At 35.1% G+C, this 22,396-nt stretch overlaps 2 long non-coding RNA genes across 4 annotated transcripts in view; one reads left to right on the top strand and one right to left on the bottom strand.

The window, feature by feature from the left end:
* Window positions 1-22,396, top strand: part of LOC139146370 (uncharacterized) — an 83,686-nt gene that overhangs the window by 2,120 nt on the left and 59,170 nt on the right. The gene's annotated exons all lie outside the window — the stretch shown is intronic.
* The window catches only part of LOC139146369 (uncharacterized), a 31,600-nt gene continuing 11,437 nt past the window's right edge, over window positions 2,234-22,396 (bottom strand). The window contains exons 1-4 of one of the 3 annotated variants that reach the window (XR_011555131.1): window positions 3,868-4,500; window positions 3,608-3,746; window positions 3,107-3,152; window positions 2,234-2,857 (exon numbers count right to left, since the gene is read on the bottom strand). This is a non-coding gene — a long non-coding RNA (uncharacterized lncRNA). Of the gene's footprint in view, window positions 2,858-3,106; window positions 3,747-3,867; window positions 4,534-22,396 lie in introns of those variants that run through there. The other 2 variants (XR_011555132.1, XR_011555130.1) reach the window with 2 other exon arrangements.

The raw sequence follows: 22,396 nt of genomic DNA, 5'->3' as shown, positions 1-22,396 counted from the left end.
GATTTGCAAAAACAATAAGGCCAGAAAGAAAATCTTGTCATCGGAATTTTTTGGTTCGGAGCAATGAGCGAAATTTTTAAAAATTTTTTAGGCCAAAGGTAACTGCAGTCCCTTGGACTTTTTGCTGGGATGCAGACAAGGCAAAATAATCTTTTTCCCTATTAGGCTAACCAGAAATATCTCAGACAAGATATACTGACATTGCCTGGTTATTGAATTCAATACTATACCGGTATTTCTCAACAACAACATAGGGAATTGCATGTACAGTCAGTGTTTACACAACACATTCTGACTATTTCAACATACTCTTGGAATTAAACTGATATGCACAGCAAATCACTGAAATCCAGCAATTTAGTATTGTCTTTCAATGTCCTCCCGCAAGAACTTAGCATCTAGCTGAGATTTTCAATTTACTTTGGCCCCATGCCTTGGCCTCGTTACCACTGCCCCGACACATTTTACACAATGGTCTAACAACACTGTTTTGTGATTTGAGTGAAGTTATAGCAAGCGATCAAATTAATAGTCATTGTGTACTGACCTTGACAAAACCGAACAATTTCAGCCAAAAATTGACCCAGTTTGTGTCGTGATTTTTGTATTGACAGAGCTCAGTGCAGACTCATCTGAAGTCTTATTCAGAATCCCATATACCGGCATAAACCCAACAAAGTGTGTGGCAAGAACCAGGGGAAGTACTAAAGTATTTGCAAAGCAGAAGTATGAATTTGCCGAAATCAAAAAAAGAGAAATTCCCAAATCTGGCAAAGTAGAAGCGGCGATTCCGATGAACAGTTTTTTTCTTCTTTCTGGCCTAACTTAAAATTCTCACAAATAACATGATCAATGACTTTGAATTTTGATATGTAGCGTCTAGGTGGTATTGGCCAAAAAAATTGAGAACAGATTTTTTGATTAGTTGAATTTATGCAAATTAGCTGGAATATAATTTTGAATGTAAAATGACAGCCAGGTTACTGACAAACCCTAATTTAATTGGTGACGTGCACTTTTGATAAGGCTGCATGCAATGGTTTCAGAGAATACCTTGGCAAAAAAGTTAAAGAAGTTGAACCACAGTAACTACAATAGGAGCCCCTAGCCCAAGTGGGCTTGGGCTCCTAACGATGCATGTTAAGGTTAGGGCCAATCTTGCTCGATCTTAGAGTACATACTGGTTTAACATAATTCAGTAAACCCTCACATCAAGACAGTAATTTTCTGGGCAATGAGTTGCCTTACATTACATAATCGAATCTGATCAAGAATTTATTGAATGTATCTAGGCCAAGCTGTGCTGCACACACTTCAATGAGCATATCAGTTTTGAATAAGTTTACTTTTTCATCTATTTTGATTTTAAATTTTCAAGTCGATGACACATATACAAATTTTGTACTGTATATTGTCCACATGCAGCTATCCCAGCAGACAAACTGAACACAGCAACAGTTTCAGTCAGATTCTATATTGATGACTTTACTAATTTTGGCGATGAAAAGGGTGTCCATGTGCCAACTGCCATTCTAAAGTGATGTGGTCATCAATGTTGCCTTCAAATTAAGTGAAGTGTGAGATACTAAATGTGATAACATACTACTGCTTTAGTGTTAAGTATTATTAGTTCATTTGTGCATGCAATCTTTGAAGACTTGATCAGTAGTTTACTAACTATTGTTTAATCTAGTTCCAGGCAATTAATAAGAGAACAGTTGTCTCAGAAGTGGAAATTTTGCCTAACTGCTTAAGCCCTGCACTTACTGCTCTCAACTATATTTTTCACTAAAAGTAGTTAACGCCTAGAAAGTTAAAGGCTTATATAAACTTTCCTCCGGGAGACTTTCAACCATACACTTACGAAAGTAGAATAAAAGTCAGGAGGCACCATGCAATATTTGGTACAAGAGAAAGAAATTACCCTATCTAACTAGTGATATTTGAAATTCAAAATGGCCGTCATTTCTTGTTAAATCTACGAGGAAAAAAAATTAGCAATTTTTGAAAAACCAAGACCATGAAAATATTTTTTACACTGACAACTTTAAAATGAGCCCCAACAATTTAATGGTCACACTTGTGAATATTTTAGAGTATGAAAATCTGTCCTTAGATGCATTCTACCTAAAGTGTATTTCATACAGAAACAATAAAATCTTAATAACCCTGGTGTTCATTTTAACATTTTCAATCTTCCTGGTGATATTAGAATACCAGGATCCTACACAAAGAAATTATCAAATCATTTTTAATATTATATTACAAGCCAGTATATCAAAATGCCATAAAATCCATGCCAGTATTTCAAAATGTCATAAATCCATGTCAGTATTTCAAAATGCCATAAATCCATGTCAGTATTTCAAAATGCCATAAATTACATGCCAGTATTTCAAAATGTCATAAATTACATGCCAGTTTTCAAAATGCCATAAAATCCATGCCAGTATTTCAAAATGTCATAAATCCATGTCAGTATTTCAAAATGCCATAAATCCATGTCAGTATTTCAAAATGTCATAAATTACATGCCAGTTTTCAAAATGCCATAAAATCCATGCCAGTATTTCAAAATGCGATTAATTACATATCAGTATTTCAAAATGCTATAAATCCATGCCAGTCTTTCAAAATGTCATAAAGTCCATGCCATTATTTAAAAATGCCATAAATTACATGCCAGTATTTTAAAATTTCATAAATTACATGCCATAAGTACATCAAAACAAAATGAGAGTCTAGTTGACCTAATCGTTTCAGTAAAGGTAACCGACTTCAGGTGATTCACATCAGCATCATTCGATTCATTAAAGTTCTTTCTGGTTCCCTGAAGATTGGTTGGTGACCGAAGAATCTGAAAGTAATGCAATAAAATAGTTTGAGGCATTACTACCAAAGAAGACATTTATTTGCTGAAAATCCAAACTGATGCAATACTTGCATTTCATTCATTTAGTACCATTCTAGTGAAAGCTGGATACAAAACTTCAACTTTTCAGAATTCCTAAGGAATGTGTTTACCAAATGCTACGTAGGCTGCCTTCTCAACTCAGTTGTAATATCTTGGGACTGACTGTCATGCTGTTCATGAATTCAGTATTACCTTTTGAAAGATTTCCTTCTTTTCCTTTTGAAGGATCTCCTTTTTCCTGAAAGAAAACAATTGCTAGATATATTAGTTAAATGAACAAAACCTGTGGAAATGTAATCAATAGCATCAAATCATTGAACATAAAATTATCACAGACATCACAAACATGTAAGACAACCCGTCCACTTCATAGTGAGTAAGCTGTGCAGAAGTACTTTTTTGCATGCAATTTGAGCCAAGACGATTGTAGTTTGCAGTGTAAAATTGGGCTGGCCTCAACTTCACACGGCGGCTTCTTCTAATCTTGGCAATTTTATAGGGTTCTGTAACATACCCATGAATGGCCAAACGAAATGTCTGTGGACAGGTATAAGACACACACAGACATAAAGTACTCCCTGAAACTATGCAAATGTTCTGGCTCCACATGTTGGCAATGCTTCTCATCATTACATCTGTGACAGTTTTTCAACTGGCTCTCATCTCATCACTTCAAAACATCGTAATTCTTACCTCGATCTGTAAATTAAATGTAAAAAATATAAGATGAGTAGTCCTGTATACTAATGTCTGGCAAACCAACTGCATTTCTTCCTTTCATTGTACTGGTGGCTGGGGTTCTTCTGAGTTGAGTATATCTGTTCTCTGCTTTCTGAAATAAAAATAAATTCAACAAATTGAGAATAGTATCATTATTACAAAAATTTGAAATACAACACAATGAATGGACAAGTATTAGTTTCTTTATACGAGATAAAAAAGTACTCCCATACCGAAAGTCAAGGTAAATCTTCCAACAGTCACTCTCTGTATTTTCATTGTTGCTATTGAACCGGCAGCAGGCAGCAGATTAATGTCACCTTATGTCAACTTGAAGCACCTAAAGGAAAGGAAAAAAGAACAAAAGTTTAGTCTTTCACCAAACAATTCAAAAAGTAGAAATGATCCCACAATCATCAGAAGCCTTCCTTGATGTTCACAAGATAAATTTTCCAGATAGAATGTTTTATGAATGCCAAAAATGTTAAAAAAACTGTTATAAGACATAAATTTTGTAGATTTGCCAAAAATGTTAATTTTGTAGATTTGCCAAAAATGTTAAAAACATCGTCTCAGCATGCAACAACCATTCCACGGAGAATCCTATCCAGATTACAGAAGCAAAAATTTATATCTATCAGCAGTTCGTAGCAGTAACTTGTACAGAGTAAACCGCATTCCACTGCAGTCAACTCATTAATCCCAAAATATTAACATTGTTCCTTAAAGGTATGGAAATCGATCCCAGGGCCTAGGAGTGGCACATGTAAAACAGTGTGTATCTTTGCGTCAGAGGCGGAATAAATCTATTTATCCAGGAAATCTTATCCCGACTGCTATGTTTGTACGCACATAGAGCCAGTCGACGTTAGGGACACAAAAAACAACACGAGGAACAAACAGGCAGTGGTTTTGAACAAAATCGAGGTACCCGGTACTTCACCGATGTCTGTAACTCAGTACATGAAAATATTCGTAGCTTGACGCACTTTGAACATAGCTCGTAGTAAGTGACAGCGAAAGCCCACAGAACTACGTGTACAACTATAACAGCCACTCATGTAGTTGGCGCTCAGTGAAGATTTTTCGATCAACAACTTTGACGGATGATGGACTGACCTTTTCTACCGCAATTGTTATCTCCCTCGATTCAGCACAAACTTTTCGTATGGACTATTGATGCGGTGTTTACAGTTGTTACGTAGTGGTAAATCCTAGTCGTATTTACGACTGCTGCGTAAACAGTCACTGAATAAATTTGCACGCATTTACGAGCACTGGATATTACTACCGTTTTTAATCGAAAACCGTCCGTATACGCACATGACAGTTGTGACAAAAAAAAACACAAAAAATCTGGCGTACATTGTTACTGCATTACTTTGACCAAAAAATCACCCATATGCCGAACGGTGATTATACAGAACTCTGCTGCAGGTTTTTGGACTAAACGACCCCAAACCGACCGGGTCCCAGTCAACTGTGCCGGGCTCGACGTCTACTCTATCAGCGTCAACTCAAACTTTCACTCCAAAACTAGAAAACTTTACCCCACAAACTGGGAAATTCATAAATTTATCTTGAAAAAATTTCAAACTTTGTATCGTATTGAAAAAATCTTACCGGGGCCACGGAGCAAATTAAAAAACCAACAAACCCCAACAGAAACAGTGGAATGATCATTAGTGTGCAAGGTCGCTGTATTATATTCGTCAGGGTGAAAAAATCTAGCTTTGAAATTTCTAGGACGGTGCAAAAGGCGGGGCAGAATTAGACAAGATTACGACCAATGTGTTACCGCCGATGGTACATAACGTACTGTTGATAGCAGGTAGTTCGGTGTCCAGTGAGAACACGATTCCGAATATATCACGGCTGTTGATTTGAGCTGCCTCCGATCGAACATTTTCAACACAAAGACATGATATCAATAATTTTGCGAGATTATAAGTACCCGCTGTCTTCTCGCCAAATAGCTGCGATCAAGATCATTATGATAGAAGCAATTGACCGCCGAACACCTGCTTGCTGATCTTATACACAACGTGTAAAAATTGATTATTCCTGCTGAGAAATACGACAGCAAATATTGCAATGTGAATTTCTTACTATCTTCCTCGCAATGGTTTTGCATCTGTGTTTATTTTATCACGGTCACTGGACCATTTCTGACGATTTTACTAACAAAGAATCAGTTCACACTCATCGTGGGAACACATTGCAAAGACGTTCACAAAATTTTCATCACATTCATCACATTACCGTAATCCCCGTTTCAAAGACGTAGGAAATGTATAATGATTTGTTTATCTTGAAAAATCCCGAACTGAAGCCTCTAAAATGATTTTTCTTCTGAACAACTTCCCGACAACTTTACAATCAACTCTGGTCATCACATGGCGGTTGTAACCGTACATGTGCTGCTGCCAATGGAGAATCAAAAGACTTCAAATCAACAGTCAAAACGTACGGAAAAAAGTATCAATATCCAAGCAATGTAAAACAATAATTTTGATAAGGTCAATTTATTGTATATTATAAAAAATCTCCAGACCACTCGGAACAGCGTAAGATTATGATCTCACTCATTCGAATACTACACTCACACGGTAGGGTAAAATATGGGAACTCAGATCGTTATATACTGCTTCCGTCAAACGAGTCCGCTTATCTAAAGACGGCAAAAATGGTAAAAAAGACGGTAAAATGACCATAATTATTATTGCTTGTCTCTGTAAATTTTGCCGACTATTCGTTAGTAGTTGTCGAATTTCTTGAGTTTGTCCGAAAACTATTTCAGTGAATGACGTAAGTTTCAAGACACCCGAGTGCGAACGCAATATCGATATGGAGATAGCAAAATCAGTCACAGACAATCGAGGAAGAACATAAGAGTCTATTAATCTGCGATTTAATTCATCCTAGGTTACCATGAAAGTAAAAAAGGTAAGTTGTGCCTGGTTGGGAAAGAAAAGTTGATTAAGTTTTCAAAAAAAACGTCAGCTAATACTCGAACAATTTAGTAAAAAACTAGCTCAGAAAAACGTATAGAGAAGAACGACATCACCGATCACGGCGATCTTCAGATCTTTTATCATGTTTCAGTCTGAACGGTCAACATTTGATGCTATAATCTATGTCAAGTGTCTCTTTTTGGTCAAATCCAACAGAGATGAATTTACACGATTTAGTTTCATCGCCCCGACCCGACAGGAAATAATGAAGCTCATGGGCACCTGTATACATGTAATCGTGGCATGAACGTATCCAATGCCCGTCCACTGCATGAGCCATTGACCGTGCATCGTGAGCAAACAACGGTTTTGGATGTCACGAGAGCATTTTTTTTCGCAGTCTGTGAGCGTTGAGTGGTTTGGGTAGGCTGTATACATGTAGATCGGAATCGAGTTGATTTCGGCGGAAAACAGTTAGAAAGTAGTTTTTCGTGCTCCGTCCAAATTGGATCCGCATGTTGCCGGTTTTGTCCATGGTAATCAGCAGAGCTGGTGGTGGGAGGCCGTATAACGCCGGGAATACACGTCATCGTACGCAGGGCTATGCCACAACATACTTCCAAAGGCGATCTATCGTAAAATATCGTACTGCAGGTCAACACACACATCACCCATTCATAGGCCTACAGGTACACATATCAACGAACAAAAAGGGAGAGGCAATCTGCTTGAAACCATGAAGTAGTCCGCTTGTGTCTGAATTCATTGAGGCGCGTGTTCAGTAACCGTTGGTCAAGTTTTTTCGTTCAGTTAGAATCGTTTATTCATTGTTGACATCGTAATCGATCCGATGGACGTAACAAATGTTTGATCGTTTGCACCTTTGCACGTCCCCTTGTGATTTGCAGCTGTTTGAATGCTTTCATCTATTATTCTTTGGACGCTTCGCAGACAGCATCGAAGCAATTTTGGCATCAAAAATCAACTTAAAATGGAAAAAATGCGAGAATTTCGCCAACAAGGTGATGCCTCAAGTATTCACAAAACGTAATATGTTGGAAGAGTGCTTTAATTTACACCATGGTTGTTGAAAGCTCCAGATTTTCAGCAGCATTCGTTGATGCTCTTACCATGTGCCACTCATGTTGGATTATGAATCCCCAGGGAGATAGGGGGTATTTATAGGCTCCCCCTGCCTTTTAACATGTAATCAGTCAAATGCTCAAAGAATGATTTTTTATGGGCAATTTCAAAATGACCCCACCTTAAGCAGAATTGACTGCCCATATGATGGAGATGGGCCAAGCAGGTACAGAATCCTGTACAGTTCAATGTCTTGGACAGATCAAGGGAAAGCTACAATGAAATGTATAAAATTGTTGTTTCTCAGCTAAATTTGATTTGATACCATTTAGAGAAAAATATAAATTTCAAGGAATCTATTAAACATATAAACATTTTGCCGAGGTTGGGGAGGCATGTTCGGGGGAGGGGGGTGTTATTCTCTTTTGGGCAAGTTAAACCTCATTAAATGATTGATAATTCAAAAGTAAACATATTAAGCCTGATAGTTTGAATTGATGACAAAATAAACCAAATGATAGTTGTTTGAGTGTGAAATGTCAATTCTTTAAAAGTTTCTCTTTATGAGATCAGCCAGATCATTGTGAACTGTAACCCCTGGGAGAGAGAATGTGATTTAGAATTTTGTCTGAATATACAGACAAATTGAACTTAACTTTATGGTTTATTGTTTGATTGTTTGTTTCATTAGGAATCTGAACTTGAATTGATGGTTGTAACATAATTTATAAAAAGTAGGATTCTAATAGAAGTCCTACATCAAGATGGTAATAGTTGCTAACAATTGACCTTATACAGCATTATATTTATGGCAGAGAGAGCGTTGGATACCCAGTAAATGCACGACACAAATTTACACATTTGTGGCAGCTCAATATGACCTGTAAATGAACTCTGAATGACTGACCTTTTATGCAAATGATTAACACTCACTATCGGAATTCTATTGGAAAACTCATTTGAAAATAAGTGTTGATGATTTGATTACTATCAATAATTATAAGATATCAATTAAAGCAGGGATTAGACAATTCATCTGTTAATATTGAACATTTTATGACTTTCATGAAGTTATACAAGTGAAACTGCACTGTGGAGTGTACAATTAGACTATTTTGCAAGGATGTTTACGCAGTGTCTGCAGATTTGATTACATGTATGTCAATTATTGCATGAACCTTGAGAAAACAAAAAATTGCAACTGTATAGACTGACCTAGTTCAAATTAGTTCATTGTAAAGAACAGATAAGAGTGACCAGCGGTTTCTAGAGAAAGGGAACTTAAAATTGCAATACTGCAAATTTGAACAAATTCATATTAGATCACCAAACACTGAAGGAATTAGATTGGTGATGTTGATGATTTTTGACGAAAATGAGGGAAATATTCCTAACATAACAATAGTGCAGATTTCAACACAACTTTATTACAGTCACCCCAAGGAATCTCCATACCAATATCAAAGCTTTCAAACAGATTTATTTACATAAGAAGTGTTGAGTATTAAAGGTAGTTGGATTACAATAACCAACAGATGACTGCAGGCAACTACATATTTGATAAGTTCTTCATTTGAAACAGCTGAGCTAGAAAGTTGACAGAATGCAGAGGTTTACTGACGACCATCTTTTAATAAGGTTTGCCTTGTGACAGCTGAGCTGAAATGTGACCTACAATTTTACATATATGCTAATTGTTTTACACCATTTTCTTAAATTCTGAATTAGCTCAACACAACAGACAACTACAGGCAACTACTTATTTGACAAGTTTGTTGTTTGAGACAGCTAAGCTAAAATGTTGACAGAGACCGGTTGAGGACAATCTCTTCATAAGGTTGCTTTGTGACAGCTGAGCTGAAATTTGACTAAAAATTTACATATGCAACTTTTCATACCATTTTCATAAAAATTTTGAAATAGCTTATCAATGAGCAACTTTGAATTTAGCAGTGTTAGATAATGTTCTAGATTGTAAACTTTGGGATTATAGTTATCATTAAGGTATACATAATCAAGATTTAATCTCAAGAAGGCACCCCTGGATTGATATTGGTAAGGGACAACACACTATACATTTACACATCATTTTCAATTTTCATAAGTACACTTTAATTGAGTGGAGATATGTTATTTTTATGTCTTTGACTTGAAGAAAATTCATACATGTGCATCTTCTAACTGCTTGTAAAGTTAGTTATCATATGAAGCACTGGAAATAAACTTATTTGGTAATAGTAATTGATCAAACGTAAAATCATAAAAAGTGATAAAGCATGTAACACCAAGCAGTCATTACCAGTAAAGGTATTTTTATGACACACATCAAATATTAAAACTCTAATTTTGTGATATTGTGGTACAAAATGATACATATTGGTAAAACATGACAAGGAGTGCTTTATGCAGAAACAAGTGGTGTAAATTACCCCAGAAGTGAACATAGCAGGTTTTTTGGATGTTATAAAGTTGGTAAGGTAAGTCATTCAATTTGATAAACCTGTAGCAAGGGGAGATTGACCAACAAGCAAACTGATCGCAAAAAAGGAAATAACTGTTAGGATTGCCAATTATGATCATTAGAAATGTGACTTTGTAGTTTGACTTGCACTGAAACTAATTTGCCTCCACTTGCAGATTTGCAAGTCACTGCTTGTAATAAAGGACAAGATAAAAAGTTGCTTGAAATTACATGTTAAATATGAATGAACTGCTTCCTGTAGGGAAGGTTCCTCTTAATAAACATCTTCATTAAATTCCAAAGACGTTCAATTCCAGTATTTTAGGTCCCAACTAAAGTATATCAAACATTTATAAGGGCAAGATCTTTTCATTATTTCAACAAAATGATAAAATTCAACATTGATTGCATGTGCTGTGAATGAGTAAATACAAAACTTGGTAAAGCAAGTCAAGTGTGACCATGTCATTGAATGTCACCAAATGTGTTATTGATAATACTGGGTGTGATTATCTGTCTACCCTCCTATGGAAGTGAATTCACATGAAAACCCCAACCGTCATAAGGTAGACTATACGCCCTGTGGATACTGCCCCCTGTTGGCCAGTCAACTCCCTTAGTCCTAGCCGTCAATGGTTACACTAACAGTTATCCACGTGTAGGGTCATATTTAATTAGGGGAGTTATTACATTGACCATAATTCACAGGTCTTGAGTTGAATATATTGCCAAATTACCCAGTGTACACTATTAATATTATGCATATTTTTAAGTTAACATTTTTACAAATTCACAGCTTCATATAGTGATGTAAGCAAGGCACTTTTTCAGCACCTGTAGCCAGTGTATTTATAGTGTTGCCACAGTACAATGTAAACCTGTTTAAAATAGTACATATTGTGTACCACCTTATAGATACTTGTTTACACTGAAGTCAGAACCCAAAGTCCTTTCATCTCCTATCTTGTGGATTTCAATGAAGAGGTTAGTTTCATGTTTAACTGAAATAGCATCAAAGTCATTACTTGTAGAACATTTTGCCTCATTAAATTGTATAAACCTGTCCTCCATTACACACAATAACTTCAAGCAAATTCTACAAGATTTCCACAAATCATTTCAAGCTTGTCAAACTATATTAAAGTACTGCCAAATTATTTTGAAGATTTCTCAGTTGATTGTTGGTCTATCAAAATGATAAACATAAGTTGTGTAATTGTTGATTACGGAAGACATTAAGCTTTAGTTTTTCTTGGCCACTTAATGTCTGAATAAATTTGAGGACAGAAGCTATTGAATTTTCAATCTGACAGGTGGTTTGGGTCTTGATGAAAGTAAGCAAAATGCAACTGCAAATCAAAATATTGGTCAGGTACAGTGTATATTTTAAATATCACATAATCCACATTTATCCCTCGGGATTATGGTTATTATAAACTTGAATTGCTTAATATTGTGTGGGTGTCTCTGCACTAGCACATTCATGTATTCAACCAAATTTCAGCTGGCCAATGTGTGACAAAAATTGTGGGCAACAGCAGTCATTTATTTATAATACATAGCTTGCACGCTAATACGTCTATACCCTACTGAAATGACTGCTTCAAGATGTTACAATGTATGGTAGATTTTGTGTTGTTTTGTCATCTTCATTTAAATTACTAACCATAATAATAGCAGAAGATCCTCAGTGACTTTAGAGCAAATTTGCAATGACCTGACAGTGCTCACCATAGAAAAAGAACTTGGTTTAGCTTTTTATAATTTGATAATTTATACAAGGTGATTTTCTACCATTGGTCACTATTCAAAGTCCTGTCGTCAAAGTCACTTGCGTCAACTGTATTTTAGCTTAGTTATAATGAAAAATAATTGCACAGAGTTTGTAGAGTACCTACGGTATGTACAAAACTGAAATAGTCTCACAGGGAGAAGTTGTAAAGTTATTGTACAGTGAAATGGTTTTTAGAATGTCCTTATGCCATATGGTAGGCAGTATTGCAATACATTGCAACCAGCATATGTGCACAATTTATATAGTGTGTTGTCCTTCTACCACTAATTTGAATGTTGATAAGATAGCAACTGCCCATGACTGTCACCAAGTCACAAAGTACATGTACCCTTTATCCGCGGCTTTAAGATTTGAAAGGCCTAATGTTAAATGTCTAATGTCAATTAATGTAGGTCAATGGAGCTTCAGAAAGGCTCTTCATTCATTCAAATAAAACTTTTAAATATTTTTCCCATTTTTTGAGTAAAGAAAATGGCTCAAAGTTCTCTTTTCAATTAAGGTAGGTCATTCAGTTCCGCTATTTGTGACACACAGTTCTGCTATTTGTGACACTTATTAGTGAAGTTCTGCTGTAAGTGACATTAAGTTTACCAAATCTCTTGACTGTTGTTGGTAAATATTGTTCATTACAATTTTGGCTATTTCATAAGGCCTCTAGGTAATATGTCTGCTTGATATTACACATCTGGCATTCAGATAACTTGGTTTGTGACATAACCTGTTTGTGACATATAGTTCCGCTCTATGTGACATATAGTTCTGCTCTATGTGACATATAGTTCCGCTCTATGTGACATATAGTTCTGCTATTTGTAACATAGTTTTCCGCTGTTTGTGACATAGTTTTCTCCTATTTGTGATATTTACCATAGTTCTGCTACTTGTGATACTTAGTTATTCAAACCTCTTGACTGTTGTAGTCAATTATTGTTCATTACAATTTTGGCTATTTCATAAGGCCTCTAGGTAATATGTCTGCTTGATATTACACATCTGGCATTCAGATAACTTGGTGGTTTTCAGTGAATGTGCGAATAAAGGTCAATAAATACAATTCAAAATATTTCTTTTTAGTAAGGCAGGTCAATAAATTTCCAGAATGACTCATCCTTTATTCAAATTAAATTGTTACACATTTTTATTTTTCAGCCCTAATGTTTCTAGTATTCCAAATGGCATAAAGTTTGCTACTCCTCTGCATTAGTTTTAGTGCTCAGCTATACATTGTTTCAGTAATGAAGGAACTTTCTGGCAATATACACCTTTGCTAGTATATGATTATCTATCAGATTTCAACAAAACTGAAAGCTTTTGATGTACTTTTTTGGTGGAGATAACGGCCTTGTAAAATTTAAGTGACTGTTACCCTTCAAGATAATCTTCTCTGAATGAAAAACCTGATTAACCTTTATGAAAAATTGTTTCAATCAGTATGTAGTTGATATTCTGCTATAAGTGACATATAGTTACACTGTTTGTGACACATAGTTCCCGCTATTTGTGACATATAGTTCCGCTCTATGTGATATATAGTTCCGCTCTATGTGACATATAGTTCCGCTCTATGTGACATATAGTTCCGCTCTATGTGACATATAGTTCTGCTGTTTGTGACATAGTTTTCTCCTATTTGTGATATTTACCATAGTTCTGCTACTTGTGATACTTAGTTATTCAAACCTCTTGACTGTTGTTGTCAATTATTGTTCATTACAATTTTGGCTATTTCATAAGGCCTCTAGGTAATATGTCTGCTTGATATTACACATCTGGCATTCAGATAACTTGGTGGTTTTCAGTGAATGTGCGAATAAAGGTCAGTAAATACAATTCAAAATATTTCTTTTTAGTAAGGCAGGTCAATAAATTTCCAGAATGACTCATCCTTTATTAAAATTAAATTGTTACACATTTTTATTTTTCAGCCCTAATGTTTCTAGTATTCTTAAGGGCATAAAGTTTGATACTCCTCTGCATTAGTTTTAGTGCTCAGCTATACATTGTTTCAGTAATGAAGGAACTTTCTGGCAATATACACCTTTGCTAGTATATGATTATCTATCAGATTTCAACAAAACTGAAAGCTTTTGATGTACTTTTTTGGTGGAGATAACGGCCTTGTAAAATTTAAGTGACTGTTACCCTTCAAGATAATCTTCTCTGAATGAAAAACCTGATTAACCTTTATGAAAAATTGTTTCAATCAGTATGTAGTTGATATTCTGCTATGTGACATATAGTTCCACTGTTTGTGACATATAGTTCCCGCTATTTGTGACACATAGTTCCGCTCTATGTGATGTATAGTTCCGCTCTATGTGACATATAGTTCCGCTATTTGTAACATAGTTTTCTGCTGTTTGTGACATAGTTTTCTCCTATTTGTGATATTTACCATAGTTCTGCTACTTGTGATACTTAGTTATTCAAACCTCTTGACTGTTGTAGTTAATTATTGTTCATTACAATTTTGGCTTTTTTAAAAGGCTGCTAGGTAATGTGTCTGCTTGATATTATACATCTGGCATTCAGATACCTTGATACAAATAGCAATTTTTCTGAGGCTTTGCAGTGTTGGTCTACGTAACCTTTCTCTAGCACTGCTGGTCTTGTAAAACACTTTTCCTTCATTCTCTGTGCAGATGGATGACTATTGAAATAGCGTAACTTTGAATGATTTTAGGTTTTAAGGTCAGTAGAGTTGTCTGATTACTTTTTATCTCGATGAAACCAAGCGTTTTTCCACTTTTGAAGAGTCCATAGTTGCATTGCAGTTTAATGATTATGGGTTTTAGACTCTATGTGAATAAAGGTCAATAATAAAATTCAAAATTCTCTTTGCAAATGAGGTAGGTATATATATAGTTCTAGAATGACTCTTCCTTCATTCAAATTAAATTATTAAACAGTTTTTGCTTTTGTAACACAATGTTTCTTGTATTCTAAAGGGCATAAAGATTGATACTGCTCTGTATTTGCTTTAGTACTCAGGTATACAAAACTTAAGTATTTTTATTCAGTTATTAAAAACTATCTACTGTTGATTGACCAATCAGAGTGCTCAATTCAGGGTGTTTTATTTACTCATAAAGCCTTGGTCACCAAATTCCAGAAACGAATGACAGCGCTGTAGTAAAGTATTGCCCAATCAAAAGAGAACATGTCATATTCTGTAGACATCTGGTACGTTTTAATATTCAAATTTGGTAACACAGCGGAAACCAGCTGGAACACAAAATCTGCTGTGCCCTAGGGCATTTATAGGATGTTCCATTACATTGGAAGGCTATTTCACAAATAAAAGTTTTAATTCATTTCCCAAACATGTTACATTGACAAAGGGGACGGTGACGTAAACACATTGAAAACGAAAATATATCAGTTAGGGGCGATAGTTTTTAAGTCGGATAAAACCCTCGTACTTCGGCTCTTCTGGTATATAAAGTCCAACCCTACGATAAAATGTCTCGGCCTGCGGCCTCGACATTTTATTGTTGGGTTGGACTTATATACCAGAAGAGCCCTCGTACTCGGGCTTTATCCTATACTTTAGTCCCGCTATTTGCGAAATTAAGTTGCACTTTCAGTGACATTTAGTTCCACTATTTGTGAAATTAAGTTGCACTTTCAGTGACATTTAGTTTTGCTATTTGTGAAATTAAGTTGCACTTTCAGTGACATTTAGTTCTGCTATTTGTGAAATTAAGTTGCACTTTCAGTGACATTTAGTTCCGCTATTTGTGAAATTAAGTTGCACTTTCAGTCACATTTAGTTTTGCTATTTGTGAAATTAAGTTGCACTTTCAGTGACATTTAGTTCCGCTATTTGTGAAATTAAGTTGCACTTTCAGTGACATTTAGTCCCGCTATTTGTGAAATTAAGTTGCACTTTCAGTCACATTTAGTTCCGCTTTTTGTGAAATTAAGTTGCACTTTCAGTGACATTTAGTTCCGCTATCTATGAAATTAAGTTGCACTTTCAGTCACATTTAGTCCCCCTATTTGTGAAATTAAGTTGCACTTTCAGTGACATTTAGTTCTGCTATCTATGAAATTAAATTGCACTTTCAGTGACATTTAGTTCCGCTATTTGTGAAATTAAGTTGCACTTTCAGTCACATTTATTTTTGCTATTTGTGAAATTAAGTTGCACTTTCAGTGACATTTAGTCCCACTATTTGTGAAATTAAGTTGCACTTTCAGTCACATTTCCTCTATTTGTGAAATTAAGTTCCACTTTCAGTGACATTGAGTTCCGCTATCTATGAAATTAAGTTGCACTTTCAGTCACATTTAGTCCCCCTATTTGTGAAATTAAGTTGCACTTTCAGTGACATTTAGTTCTGCTATCTATGAAGTTAAGTTGCACTTTCAGTGACATTTAGTTCCGCTATTTGTGAAATAAAGTTGCACTTTCAGTGACATTTAGTCCCACTATTTGTGAAATTAAGTTGCACTTTCAGTCACATTTCCGCTATTTGTGAAATTAAGTTGCACTTTCAGTGACATTGAGTTCCGCTATCTATGAAATTAAGTTGCACTTTCAGTCACATTTAGTTTTGCTATTTGTGAAATTAAGTTGCACTTTCAGTGACATTTAGTCCCACTATTTGTGAAATTAAGTTGCACTTTCAGTCACATTTAGTTCCGCTATTTGTGAAATTAAGTTGCACTTTCAGTGACATTTAGTTCCGCTATCTGTGAAATTAAGTTGCACTTTCAGTGACATTTAGTCCCGCTATTTGTGAAATTAAGTTCCACTTTCAGTCACATTGAGTTCCGATATTTGTGAAATTAAGTTCCACTTTCAGTGACATTGAGTTTTGCTATTTGTGAAATTAAGTTGCACTTTCAGTCACATTTAGTTCCACTTTTTGTGAAATTAAGTTGCACTTTCAGTGACATTTAGTTCCGCTATCTATGAAATTAAGTTGCACTTTCAGTCACATTTAGTCCCCCTATTTGTGAAATTAAGTTGCACTTTCAGTGACATTTAGTTCTGCTATCTATGAAATTAAGTTGCACTTTCAGTGACATTTAGTCCCGCTATTTGTGAAATTAAGTTGCACTTTCAGTCACATTCAGTTCCGCTTTTTGTGAAATTAAGTTGCACTTTCAGTGACATTTAGTTCTGCTATCTATGAAATTAAGTTGCACTTTCAGTCACATTTAGTCCCACTATTTGTGAAATTAAGTTGCACTTTCAGTCACATTTCCGCTATTTGTGAAATTAAGTTCCACTTTCAGTGACATTGAGTTCCGCTATCTATGAAATTAAGTTGCACTTTCAGTCACATTTAGTCCCCCTATTTGTGAAATTAAGTTGCACTTTCAGTGACATTTAGTTCTGCTATCTATGAAATTAAGTTGCACTTTCAGTGACATTTAGTTCCGCTATCTGTGAAATTAAGTTGCACTTTCAGTGACATTTAGTTCCGCTATTTGTGAAATTAAGGTGCACTTTCAGTGACATTTAGTTCCGCTTTTTGTGAAATTAAGTTGCACTTTCAGTGACATTTAGTCCCGCTATTTGTGAAATTAAGTGGCACTTTCAGTGACATTTAGTTCTGCTATCTATGAAATTAAGTTGCACTTTCAGTGACATTTAGTTCCGCTATTTGTGAAATTAAGTTGCACTTTCAGTGACATTTAGTTCCGCCTTTGTGAAATTAAGTTGCACTTTCAGTGACATTTAGTCCCACTATTGTGAAATTAAGTTGCACTTTCAGTCACATTTCCGCTATTTGTGAAATTAAGTTCCACTTTCAGTGACATTGAGTTCCGCTATCTATGAAATTAAGTTGCACTTTCAGTCACATTTAGTTTTGCTATTTGTGAAATTAAGTTGCACTTTCAGTGACATTTAGTCCCACTATTTGTGAAATTAAGTTGCACTTTCAGTCACATTTAGTTCCGCTATTTGTGAAATTAAGTTCCACTTTCAGTGACATTTAGTCCCACTATTTGTGAAATTAAGTTGCACTTTCAGTGACATTTAGTCCCGCTATTTGTGAAATTAAGTTGCACTTTCAGTGACATTTAGTTCTGCTATCTATGAAATTAAGTTGCACTTTCAGTGACATTTAGTTCCGCTATCTGTGAAATTAAGTTGCACTTTCAGTGACATTTAGTTCCGCTATTTGTGAAATTAAGTTGCACTTTCAGTGACATTTAGTTCCGCTTTTTGTGAAATTAAGTTGCACTTTCAGTGACATTTAGTCCCGCTATTTGTGAAATTAAGTTGCACTTTCAGTGACATTTAGTTCTGCTATCTATGAAATTAAGTTGCACTTTCAGTGACATTTAGTTCCGCTATTTGTGAAATTAAGTTGCACTTTCAGTGACATTTAGTTCCGCTTTTTGTGAAATTAAGTTGCACTTTCAGTGACATTTAGTCCCCTATTTGTGAAATTAAGTTGCACTTTCAGTGACATTGTCCGCTATTTGTGAAATTAAGTTCCACTTTCAGTAACATTGAGTTCCGCTATCTATGAAATTAAGTTGCACTTTCAGTCACATTTAGTTTTGCTATTTGTGAAATTAAGTTGCACTTTCAGTGACATTTAGTCCCACTATTTGTGAAATTAAGTTGCACTTTCAGTCACATTTAGTTCCGCTATTTGTGAAATTAAGTTCCACTTTCAGTGACATTTAGTCCCACTATTTGTAAATTAAGTTGCACTTTCAGTCACATTGAGTTCCAGCTATTTGTGAAATTAAGTTGCACTTTCAGTGACATTTAGTTCCGCTATCTGTGAAATTAAGTTGCACTTTCAGTGACATTAGTCCCGCTATTTGTGAAATTAAGTTCCACTTTCAGTCACATTGAGTTCGATATTTGTGAAATTAAGTTCCACTTTCAGTGACATTGAGTTCCGCTATTTGTGAAATTAAGTTGCACTTTCAGTCACATTTAGTTCCGCTTTTTGTGAAATTAAGTTGCACTTTCAGTGACATTTAGTTCCGCTATCTATGAAATTAAGTTGCACTTTCAGTCACATTTAGTCCCCCTATTTGTGAAATTAAGTTGCACTTTCAGTGACATTTAGTTCCGCTATTTGTGAAATTAAGTTGCACTTTCAGTCACATTTAGTCCCGCTATTTGTGAAATTAAGTTGCACTTTCAGTCACATTTAGTTCCGCTATTTGTGAAATTAAGTTGCACTTTCAGTGACATTTAGTTCCTGCTATCTATGAAATTAAGTTGCACTTTCAGTCACATTAGTCCACTATTTGTGAAATTAAGTTGCACTTTCAGTCACATTTTCTGCTATTTGTGAAATTAAGTTCCACTTTCAGTGACATTGAGTTACGCTATCTATGAAATTAAGTTGCACTTTCAGTCACATTTAGTCCCCCTATTTGTGAAATTAAGTTGCACTTTCAGTGACATTTAGTTCTGCTATCTATGAAATTAAGTTGCACTTTCAGTGACATTTAGTTCCGCTATTTGTGAAATTAAGTTGCACTTTCAGTCACATTTAGTTTTGCTATTTGTGAAATTAAGTTGCACTTTCAGTGACATTTAGTCCCACTATTTGTGAAATTAAGTTGCACTTTCAGTCACATTTTCCTCTATTTGTGAAATTAAGTTCCACTTTCAGTGACATTGAGTTCCGCTATCTATGAAATTAAGTTGCACTTTCAGTCACATTTAGTCCCCCTATTTGTGAAATTAAGTTGCACTTTCAGTGACATTTAGTTCTGCTATCTATGAAATTAAGTTGCACTTTCAGTGACATTTAGTTCCGCTATTTGTGAAATAAGTTGCACTTTCAGTGACATTTAGTCCCACTATTTGTGAAATTAAGTTGCACTTTCAGTCACATTTTTCCGCTATTTGTGAAATTAAGTTGCACTTTCAGTGACATTGAGTTCCGCTATCTATGAAATTAAGTTGCACTTTCAGTCACATTTAGTTTTGCTATTGTGAAATTAAGTTGCACTTTCAGTGACATTTAGTCCCACTATTTGTGAAATTAAGTTGCACTTTCAGTCACATTTAGTTCCGCTATTTGTGAAATTAAGTTGCACTTCAGTGACATTTAGTTCGCTATCTGTGAAATTAAGTTGCACTTTCAGTGACATTTAGTCCGCTATTTGTGAAATTAAGTTCCACTTTCAGTGACATTGAGTTCCGCTATTTGTGAAATTAAGTTCCACTTTCAGTGACATTGAGTTTTGCTATTTGTGAAATTAAGTTGCACTTTCAGTCACATTTAGTTCCACTTTTTGTGAAATTAAGTTGCACTTTCAGTGACATTTAGTTCCGCTATCTATGAAATTAAGTTGCACTTTCAGTCACATTTAGTCCCCTATTTGTGAAATTAAGTTGCACTTTCAGTACATTTAGTTCTGCTATCTGTGAAATTAAGTTCACTTTCAGTGACATTTAGTTCCGCTATTTGTGAAATTAAGTTGCACTTTCAGTGACATTTAGTCCCTCTATTTGTGAAATTAAGTTGCACTTTCAGTCACATTCAGTTCCGCTTTTTGTGAAATTAAGTTGCACTTTCCAGTGACATTTAGTTCTGCTATCTATGAAATTAAGTTGCACTTTCAGTCACATTTAGTCCCACTATTTGTGAAATTAAGTTGCACTTTCAGTCACATTTCCGCTATTTGTGAAATTAAGTTCCACTTTCAGTGACATTGAGTTCCGCTATCTATGAAATTAAGTTGCACTTTCAGTCACATTTAGTCCCCCTATTTGTGAAATTAAGTTGCACTTTCAGTGACATTTAGTTCTGCTATCTATGAAATTAAGTTGCACTTTCAGTGACATTTAGTTCCGCTATCTGTGAAATTAAGTTGCACTTTCAGTGACATTTAGTTCTGCTATTTGTGAAATTAAGGTGCACTTTCAGTGACATTTAGTTCCGCTTTTTGTGAAATTAAGTTGCACTTTCAGTGACATTTAGTCCCGCTATTTGTGAAATTAAGTGGCACTTTCAGTGACATTTAGTTCTGCTATCTATAAAATTAAGTTGCACTTTCAGTGACATTTAGTTCCGCTATTTGTGAAATTAAGTTGCACTTTCAGTGACATTTAGTTCCGCCTTTTGTGAAATTAAGTTGCACTTTCAGTCACATTTCCGCTATTTGTGAAATTAAGTTCCACTTTCAGTGACATTGAGTTCCGCTATCTATGAAATTAAGTTGCACTTTCAGTCACATTTAGTTTTGCTATTTGTGAAATTAAGTTGCACTTTCAGTGACATTTAGTCCCACTATTTGTGAAATTAAGTTGCACTTTCAGTCACATTTAGTTCCGCTATTTGTGAAATTAAGTTCCACTTTCAGTGACATTTAGTCCCACTATTTGTGAAATTAAGTTGCACTTTCAGTCACATTGAGTTCCGCTATTTGTGAAATTAAGTTGCACTTTCAGTGACATTTAGTTCCGCTATCTGTGAAATTAAGTTGCACTTTCAGTGACATTTAGTCCCGCTATTTGTGAAATTAAGTTCCACTTTCAGTCACATTGAGTTCTGATATTTGTGAAATTAAGTTCCACTTTCAGTGACATTGAGTTCCGCTATTTGTGAAATTAGGTTGCACTTTCAGTACATTTAGTTCCACTTTTTGTGAAATTAAGTTGCACTTTCAGTGACATTTAGTTCCGCTATCTATGAAATTAAGTTGCACTTTCAGTCACATTTAGTCCCCTATTTGTGAAATTAAGTTGCACTTTCAGTGACATTTAGTTCTGCTATCTATGAAATTAAGTTGCACTTTCAGTCACATTTAGTCCCGCTATTTGTGAAATTAAGTTGCACTTTCAGTCACATTCAGTTCCGCTTTTTGTGAAATTTAGTTGCACTTTCAGTGACATTTAGTTCTGCTATCTATGAAATTAAGTTGCACTTTCAGTCACATTGAGTCCCACTATTTGTGAAATTAAGTTGCACTTTCAGTCACATTTTCTGCTATTTGTGAAATTAAGTTCCACTTTCAGTGACATTGAGTTACGCTATCTATGAAATTAAGTTGCACTTTCAGTCACATTTAGTCCCCCTATTTGTGAAATAAGTTGCACTTTCAGTGACATTTAGTTCTACTATCTATGAAATTCAGTTGCACTTTCAGTGACATTTAGTTCCGCTATTTGTGAAATTAAGTTGCACTTTCAGTGACATTTAGTCCCACTATTTGTGAAATTAAGTTGCACTTTCAGTCACATTTAGTTCCGCTATTTGTGAAATTAAGTTGCACTTTCAGTGACATTTAGTTCCGCTATCTATGAAATTAAGTTGCACTTTCAGTCACATTTAGTTCCGCTATTTGTGAAATTAAGTTGCACTTTCAGTGATATTTAGTCCCGCTATTTGTGAAATTAAGTTGCACTTTCAGTGACATTTAGTTCCGCTATCTGTGAAATTAAGTTGCACTTTCAGTGACATTTAGTTCCGCTATTTGTGAAATTAAGTTGCACTTTCAGTGACATTTAGTTCCGCTTTTTGTGAAAT

The sequence above is a fragment of the Ptychodera flava genome, chromosome 12, assembly GCF_041260155.1.
Source record: "Ptychodera flava strain L36383 chromosome 12, AS_Pfla_20210202, whole genome shotgun sequence".
Classification (NCBI taxonomy): Eukaryota; Metazoa; Hemichordata; class Enteropneusta; family Ptychoderidae; genus Ptychodera; species Ptychodera flava.
The sequence above is the reverse complement of the archived record's forward strand: the minus strand, read 5'-3'. Positions and strand labels throughout refer to the sequence as shown.